Below are 8286 nucleotides of genomic sequence, written 5' to 3'. Positions count from 1 at the left end.
TTTTAAATTTTAAAGGATTAAAAATTAAAGTTTTGGTGTTTTTTTTTTTTTTTTTTTTTTTTGCGATAAACTTTTTACCATCAAATCATGATAGTAACTTTAACAATCAATGTAAGAAATAATCCTTTTATCATACAATAAATATCATGGGTATATAAAATGTATATGCTCTAGGGCATCAATCCCATCACTATCTAGTTTGAAGAGAATGTGGTTATCTATAACAGATTTTGGGAAAGATGGTGAATTTGTATAAAATAATGAAGTTAAGGATTGAAGTGTAAATTTTGTTATGTTAAATAATATCTGTAACACTAGTATACATAGTAGATATGATGATGGTTAAAAATGTTCGTCAAATAGTATGTCAAAACACAAAAGAAGATGATTTTTAACCATAATTGAATATTCGCGTATAATATCATGTGATTATTGATTTGGCATTTTTAACAAATTATCCTAAAGACCATCATCAAATGTGTTTAAAATTTGAAATATATATGTAATAATAGAAAATTGTGTCCTCGTTATAGCAACAATTTCTTTCTAGTTCGCCAATTAGAAAAAAATATATATATCATTTTCTTAACACAACACAAATAACAATTTCTAATTTATACGAGAAAGGGCATGTGCTCCACACGTGGTTGTTCTTCCTTTAAATTGTATATTAATTGTAAGCATGTGATACACCCCTAAATATTAGTTTATTTTTAGAATTTATTAATTAGCGGTGATAAAAGAAATAGTTAGTTAGTTAGTTTTTGTGCCTATAAATATGTAAGCCATCCTTGGCTAAAGGGGGCATGAATGAAATGAATTAGTTTTCCCTTTCCTTCTCTATTCTCACTAGCCCTTCCTCTATTTTTCATTTATTGGAGTTTACGCTCACTCGAAGAGCGATTATCCGATCCGGCCACCGGAATCCATTCCGAGGGTCGTATCATTAGTGCTTTCATTGAGAGATGACGATGATATCGATGGAGCTTATCGGCAGCGATGGCTTCGCAGACTATTTCTTAGTTATGGAAGCCCTTGGTGATGGTCCATACACGGCCAGCTCAATGGTACGAAAGCCTAGACTGCCTACACTTTCACCGGCGCTGGCATCCCTGAAAACGACGTCCTCCTTCGACAACAGCAAGACAATTTTGTCTACATAGTTACCACCCAAGGCAGATTCAACCACAAACCAGCCACCACCACAATCTGGGCTCTCAGAATCACACGGGCCAGCATTACCACTCACCTTCCCATGTTCAGCCTTCACTCCGAGTATTCGTCAGCCAAAACCAGAGCCGATCAAAATCAACTCAATCACAACAACTCCGATCTCCATTGATCATCCACCACTGTCGAAACCACAACCCCATACGCGACCAGGAGAGACCAAGAATGCCACCACCACACTTGCTCGGTACTCGAAGCAAGGATCAGATCCGTGGCCGCCAGATCCTTCTGATATCGTACCTGATTCGATCTTTCCCAAAGCAAAGCCAGAAATTCGCCTCACATCCAGGTTTCTTCACGCCCTCGAATTCTGAATCAGTGGATATAGAAGGAATAGGCGAATGAGTTTTGTGAAAGACCGAGGAAAAAAAAAGACGTATCAAAAACAAGATCGACGAAACGGAGGTAAGAGGCGGAAGAACATAATATGCGAGCGAAGCCAAGCTATGATGAAGAACGGCAATGAACGCAAGGAAGCTTGGTCGCGAAGGATTGCTCAGGGACGGTGACAGCCGGGCCTTGTCGGGGCTGCAACAGCTGACAACGGTAAAAAAGCCCGGGAATGCATCGGCGTCAAGATCACCTGGGTTGCGAGGACGGGGAACGACGGAGAAGCCCGGGAATGCATCGGCGTCAAGATAGCCTGGGTTGCGAGGACGGGGAACGGCGGTGAAAGATTTTCACGACTCAATTTGGGGAAGAAGAATAAGCCTCCAAACGACCTCCTTGGGTTCCAAACGACAGAGTTCTTGCTTCCATAGTCAGACATCCAGTTGGGCTCTCCCCTGCTCTTAATGGGCCTCTGCTGGCTTGGGTTTTCTCAGGTCATAGTAGAGTATAAGCACGAGGAGGCTAAAAGGATTAAAAAAATAAATAAAGAAAAAAAATCAATATGCTGAAGGGATTATTTCTTTTTAGTGTTTGAATTAAATTTTTTTTTTTAACCACCTTGAGGACAAGGTGATTTTGAAGGGTTGGGGAATGATACACCCCTAAATATTAGTTTATTTTTAGAATTTGTTAATTCGCGGTGATAAAAGAAATAGTTAGTTAGTTAGTTTGTGTGCCCATAAATATGTAAGCCATCCTTGGCTAAAGGGGACATGAATGAAATGAATTAGTTTTCTCTTTCCTTCTCTATTCTCACTAGCCCTTCCTCTATTTCTCATTTTTTAGAGTTTACGCTCAGTCGAAGAGCGATTATCCGATCCGGCCACTGGAATCCATTCCGAGGGTCGTATCAGCATGCTTCTTTTTTTAGTTTGTTTTAGAAGTATGAATTTTGTTCTTCAAAAAAAAATGTAGGATTGTTGATGAAAAGAATTGATGGATAAGTTTTAATGTATCGGAGTTTTACAGTGGTTTATATCTCTTTTCGATTTTATTCTCATTAATTTGAGATTTAAAGTACGTATATATGTAAATCAAAATTAAAATAAGAATTAGTAATTGTTTCATTAACTATTAAAACAAAATGTACACTGATACTTTTTGTAGAGCATCAAAAAGGAAAAGAAATAGTTACATAGTACAAAAGTATGATGACATGATATATGTATATGTATATATTATTGTGTAATATGTTATGGCCTGACGAATAAAGAGTTGATTAAGGTGTTATATACCCAAATTTGAAAGTTTTGCAAAAAAAAAAAATATATATATATATATATATAATTTAATTTTGCCACGAGAAAGGAAACATTTATTTATTTATTTATTTATTTGCTAATCTAGTTGAATTCAATTGGAGGACATCGATTCAGGTAAAAAAAACTTTTAGGCAAGATCACATCAACTTAAAGGAGTAATCTGCTAAATGATTTTTTTTTTCAAAAATAAATGTTTTCTTTCTGTAAATAGTTTTTCCGCAAAAAAAAAAAAAAAAAAAAAAAAGTTATCGAATCATCGTCCTTTTATTTTTTGTTATGAAAAATTACTTTATACGGGGGCCATAGTCTTAATTATTATGTCTTTTCCTTTTCGTATATCATCTAATTAATAAAAATTTTGTAGTCTTATACTTTAATAAAATTTTGAAATACTCTTTTTTTTTTCTTTCCTTTCTTTCACATTGCAACTATCTATTTCTTCTTCTTTTACTCAATGTCTTACATGTTTTTTTTCGAGGGATATGTAAATATTTTTTAGTATTCTAATTTTTAAATGCAAAATGTTTTCTATCGTGCTTAGATATTTGTATTATATTAATCTCACATTATTCATTGCAACAATCTAGTTCTTACTATTTATTAGCTTCGGAGGTTACAAGCATTTATGGATAAAAGTTGGATTCAAAATCCCAACAAATTGTCCGATGAATATAAGAGCGGTGTGAAACAATTTCTTGAGCTTGCTGTGAATCACTTAGATTGTTAGTTTACCAATTCATCCCAAAAGCTTAAGCTGTTAGGAGGTGGACCAATAATAGTTTTTATAATTTAACACTCTCCCTCACATGTGGGCTGGATAATAGACAATTATGTGGATAAATTAATTGGAAAACCCAACACGTAAATATTTAAGCCCGAAATATATTAAAGACCCAACACGTGATGATAATTTTAAATGGGGATAAAGAGTGCAATTACGGGGGTTTAAACTCAGGACCTCCCGCTCTGATACCATGTTAGTTTACCAATCCATCCCAAAAGCTTAAGCTGTTAAGAGGTAGGCCAACAATAATTTTTATACTTTAACATGGATAGTCATAACAATGCACGTTGTCCTTGTCGGATATGCAATAACTTTTATTATCGAGATAGTCATAACAACGTTTGGTGCAAGGATTTGCCAACAATAATTTTTATACTTTGGATAGTCATAACAATGCACGTTGTCCTTGTCGGATATGCAATAACTTTTATTATCGAGATAGTCATAACAACGTTTGGTGCAAGGATTTGCTAAGGATTGCGTAAATTGGATTTATCATGGGGAACCTATAGAAACCAACGTGTTTCAAGTGACAGTGGAACTTAAGTGAACGTGTGGTTCATGTATTCAGAATCATGATGCAGAACTATTCTCATTTTACGTGTGTTTTTTGTGAGAGAAAAACACTATAGAGAACCATAAATCATGATTCAGAATCAGGAACGAATACAGAAAACAAACATCCTAATAATTCTACAACAATCACTGATGATGATCAAGATGAAGTTATTCCAGCATTGGAAGATGCAACTGACCAAATAAATGTGGATGATATTTGAAAGTGAAAATAATACAGCTAATGATTGTTTATAGTGGACAATTTGGCAAGTTGTTTGAAGAAGCCAAAAATATGTTGCATTTTGAATGTACAAAATTTTCAGCATTAACCTTTTTGATAAAGTTAATGCACACTAGGGTGATGAATAATTAGAGCAACAAATCATTTAATGTGCTACTTGGATTGTTAAAAGATGAATTTTCAGAAGCAAGAATCCCTGCTTCATATTATAAAGCAAAAAAATGTTGCGTGATTTGGGATTAGGGTTTGAAACTGTCCATGCTTGTAACTATGATTGTGTTTTATTTGGGAAAGAATACAAAGATGCCAAAAAGTGTCCAGAATGCAGTGAGTCAAGATATAAGTCCGATAGTGGTAAAGGAAAAAGAGTACCTCAAAAGGTTTTGCGGCATTTTCTATTAATTCCAATATTAAAACGTTAAATTCATGTCGAGACATACTGATATTGATATGAGACGGCATAAAGAAAAGCGTGTCAATAAAGAAGGCGTGTTAAGGCATCCGGCAGATGCTGGAGAAATGAACAAGCAATTTTCTTGGTTTGCAGCAGATCCTCGCAATGACAGATTATCTCTTGCAACAATCGGTTTTAATCCATTTGGAAAGATGAGTACTTCATATAACGTGTGGCCAGTTGTTCTCGTACCATATAATATGCCAACTTGGATGTGTATGAAAGAGACATTTTGTATGATGACTTTATTGATTCTCGGTCCAAATGTACCTGGTAAAGATATTGATATTAATTTAGGCCCTCTGATTGATGAATTTAAAGAACCATAGGATAAAGATGTTGATACTCTCTTGATGCATCAACAGGAAATATTTCAAATTTCATGATTTTGCGGACAATAAATGATTTTCTAGCCTATGAAACCTTATCTGGACGGAGTACGAAAGGGTACTTGGCATGTGCAATTTGTAACAAGGACACTTATTCTAAACGATTAAGGAGTAAGATTTGCTATAGGGGACAACGTCGTTATTTGCGAAAACATCATACTTTACGAAACAGTCAACAACATAATGGTAAGATTGAAAGGAAGTTAGCACCAAATTAGATGCTTACTGGAGATGATATATTAAGGCAATTAAGTCAACTACCAAAATTAATGCCAGGTAAACATCCATAAAATCCTAATAACAATGAAACCCCCATTGAGTTGAATTGGACGAGAAGATGTATATTTTTTTAGTTTGACTATTGGTCAAAGCTTAAACTCAGGCATAATCTAGATGTAATGCACACTAAGAATAATGTTTGTGATAGCCTAGCTGGAACTATATTGGGAATAGAAGGAAAATTACAAGACACTATTAAGGCACGAGATTTAGAAGACATGTAAATTTGAAAAGAGTTGCACCTCCAACATCATGGTGGTCGTGTTTTGATCCTTCACCGTGCTTCACGCTTTCACGAAATGAAAGAATTAAGTTTTGTGAATTCTTAAAATCTGTGAAGTTTCCAGATGGTTATGCCGCAAATATCTCAAGAAATGTCAATGTAAACGAAGGAAAGATATAGGATTCCAAAAGTCATGATTTTCATATTTCACTACAACGCCTCTTGCCAGTTGATATCGCACCGTATTTGAAGAAAGATGTGGTGAGAACTATTGCTAGATTTTCTAATTTCTTTCAACAAATATGTGCAAAAAAATTGTTCATCAAAGACTTGGATACATTGAAACAAACAATCTTCCCTCCAGCCTTTTTAATGTTATGGTAAATCTTCTTGTGCATTTGCCATATGAGGCGAAAATGGCTGGACCAGTCCATACACGATGTATGTATCATTTTGAAAGGTATAATTATTTAATTTATTTCTTAAACATCGAAGTTTATAATATAATTGTAGTTAACTTTATTCTTTTAATGCTTCTTTTAGGGTTTTACGAACATAAAAAAAGTGCGTGAAAAATAAAGCTCGACCAGAAGGTTCCATTTCAGAGGCATACGTAGTGAATGAGGTATTGACTTATTTTTCAATGTATCTCTGTGATATAGACACAAAATTCAACAAATCAGACCGCAACCATGACCAAGATAATGGTAAAAAGTATACTCTTTCTGTGTTCAATAATACCATCAGACCATTTGGTGCAAGAAAGATGACACCAATAGAAGATCATGAGGAATTACGAAAGATTCAATAGTATATCCTCAACAACTGTAGTGAGTTGTGGCCATATATAGAATTTCCCTCTTGGTTCAAAGAACGAGTAAGTAAAATTTAATTTGATACTATATTTTGCACTTATTTTTCACGCTATTAACATATTTATATGAACATACAGATTAAGGCTATGCATGAACTTGGGTCTCCTGAAGTAACTGATGAATTATTTGCAGTTTCTTGCGTGCCTGATTTTCTTGTTTCTTCATATTCTGGTTGTATTGTAAATGGAGTTCGACATCATATGAAATCTCTTGATGATAGACGTACCACTCAAAATTCTGGCATTTGGGTTGACAGTGAACACAACGGTGAGTCATGTGACTTTTATGGGGAAATTATTGACATACTTGCGGTTAACTTCCTTTTAGAATATAAAGGGTGCGTTTGAAAATCATTTCAAAATGATTTTGATTTTTATATGAAATTAGAAATGAAAATGTTTTCAATCTCAGACAATATTTATTTTTAAAAATGCGTTTGATAGTTTTATTAAGAGATTATTTTCAGTATAAAAAAATGTATTAATGTCTCTCTCTCTGTGCTCGAGAGAGGAGAAAACAGAAACAAAAAATGAAAAACGACTAAAAGTCGTTTTTCATTTCTCTCACATTTTACACTAAATCAAAAAATCATTTTCATTTCCGTTTTTTTTCTTTAATTGTGTCAAACGCCGTTTCTCTCCCATTTTTATTTTTTCTTTCTCAAAAAACGGGAAAAACAAAAACAAAATCAACTCCAAACATGACCAAAGTCATACTATACAAGTGTAAATGGTTTGATATAAGTCCAAAAAATCTGAGGATAAACGAAGTTTTGAACATGATGTGCATCAACATTAGTTCCAAGTGGTATAAAACAGATTTATGCATTTTAGCAATTCAAACTAAACAAGTATATTATGTAAAAGATAGTGAGACAGGAGGCAATTAGCATTTTGTTCAAAAGGTACATCGTCACCTGTGGAATGTCTCGGAGAATTCAAAAGATGGCAATTAGCATTTTTTTATCTTGTCATTTTTAATTTATTTAAAATTTAACTTTGTTTTTCAAGCATAATCTATATCGATAGTATGTCACATTTATCTTGTTATTTTTAATATATTTAAAAATTTGACTTTATTTTCCAAGCATAATCTATATCAATAGTATATTATTCGAAATATTACGTAATATCTTAAGACAATACATAACTCATAATGAAAGATGAGCAATGGAATAGCTTTACTTTGGTGATTTTCGTGTAATAATGGCATACTGCATCCATAAAATAATTTTATTTTAGTATCCTGGACTTTTATTTCTTTATATATATTACGTATGTGTTTTCAACTTCTCGTGATTTTATACATATATGTATATATATATTCTAGATTGTGATTTTGTATATTCATTCCTGATGTTCATTTTTTAAGCAATTTAGAGAACTAAATTATCAAAATATATAATTTAAGTGCAAGTTCTCACATGACAACAACAGAGCCAAAATTCACCAGCTTATGAAGGAAAACCAGAAAACCAGAAAACAAAAAACAAAAAACAAAAAATAAAATAATAAAAACAAAACAAAACAAAGGAAAATAAATAAAAACACAACCCAAGCTATTTTCCACTTTGTATCCTCACATCACACTGTAGCAGGAAT

Source organism: Morus notabilis, unplaced genomic scaffold (genome assembly GCF_000414095.1).
Source record: "Morus notabilis unplaced genomic scaffold, ASM41409v2 Scaffold884, whole genome shotgun sequence".
In the NCBI taxonomy this organism is placed as follows: domain Eukaryota; kingdom Viridiplantae; phylum Streptophyta; class Magnoliopsida; order Rosales; family Moraceae; genus Morus; species Morus notabilis.
The sequence above is the reverse complement of the archived record's forward strand: the minus strand, read 5'-3'. Positions refer to the sequence as shown.